We start from the raw sequence: 1,443 nt of genomic DNA on the forward strand, positions 1-1,443 counted from the left end.
CAAGACGAAAAGTCATGACATGGGAATTATTCTAGAACAAAATAAATGGTAAAAAAAAGAAATGTTTATAACATTTAAAAGTCAACAAATAACCCACCCTAGAAAAAACAACTCCCCAGTATTATTTCAGTTGGTTGGTTTTACAAGTCTTCACAGCAGTCATCACTGCCACTCTTCTGCAAGACGATGGGACAAGGTAGCCACATTCTGAAAAAAGTGGGAGTTTCCTAGAAATATTTTACTATTTAGATGTGATTTTAATGCAAACTGTATGATAGAATGGAATATAGCATCAATGAAACTTTTTAAATTATTTAGAAATTAAATCCAAATAAAATCTCTCATGGAAATAATGGCCTTGCTCAAAGTAGTCAGAATTAAATCTATTTAAATGTAGAACTGGGTAATGCTAAAAAGTTATGTGGCTAAAGAATAGAAGATAGAAATGGGCCTCTCTAGATGCTTCTGGAAGTAACATCACAATGACTACCCAAAGAGAACCCAATTTTAGTTCAAACTTGTACTGGCTGGTGATGGTGGGACTGGAAAAACTACATTTGTGAAACATCATTTGACTGGTGAATTTGAAAAAAAGTATGTAGCTACTTTACCTTAGGTGTTGAGGTCCATCCCTTGTGTTCCATACCAACAGAGAACCTATTAAGTTCAATGTATGGGATACACCTAGTCAGGAGATATTTGGTGGACTAAGAAATGGCTATTACATCCAAGTCCAGTGTGCCATTATAATGTTTGATGTAACTTCAAGAGTTACTTACAAGAATGTGCCTTACTGGCATTGATATCTGATACGAGTATGTGATGACATCTCCATTAGTCTGTGTGACAACAAAGAGGATGATAAGGAAGGAAAGTTAAGACAAAATCAGTTGTTTTCCACTGAAAGAAAGAAGAATCTGAGGTACTACCATGACATCTCTGACAAAAGTAACTACAGCTTTGAAAAGCTCTTCCTCTGGCTTGCTGGAAAACTCATCAGAGACCCTAGCTTGGAGTTCATTACCAAGCCTGCCCTTGCCCCACTGGAGGCTGTGATGGACCCCGCTCTGGCAGCACAGTAAGAGCATGACCTACAGGTTGCTCAGACCACTGCTCCCGCAGACAAGGACCACAACGTGTGAAAGCTGGGGCCCAGCGTCAGAAGTCTAGTTTTATAGGCCACTGTCCTGTGATGTCTGTGGCGCAGCGTTTGTCTCTTTATTACATAGCTAAGCAGAAAATATGCTTAATCTTTAGGATGCTGAAGGAGATGAATGGATTTCGGGGTGAATGTAGCAGTTAAAAAATACCTTCATTTTTCAGACATGCATATTTAGCTGTTTTGGAATGCAGTTGTTTTCTTATTGAGTTTCAAATATAAGACTTCTACAGTCACATCATAATATTCCGTGGTGAAATCTTGTTTGTTACTGTCATTCCCAT

At 38.2% G+C, this 1,443-nt stretch overlaps 1 pseudogene; it reads left to right on the plus strand.

Annotated features, from left to right (window-relative positions):
- Nucleotides 1-749: 749 nt before the first annotated feature.
- LOC109457573 (GTP-binding nuclear protein Ran) lies at nucleotides 750-1,142 on the plus strand (annotated as a pseudogene).
- Nucleotides 1,143-1,443: the final 301 nt, after the last annotated feature.

Source organism: Rhinolophus sinicus, linkage group LG01 (genome assembly GCF_036562045.2).
Source record: "Rhinolophus sinicus isolate RSC01 linkage group LG01, ASM3656204v1, whole genome shotgun sequence".
Taxonomy (NCBI): Eukaryota; Metazoa; Chordata; class Mammalia; order Chiroptera; family Rhinolophidae; genus Rhinolophus; species Rhinolophus sinicus.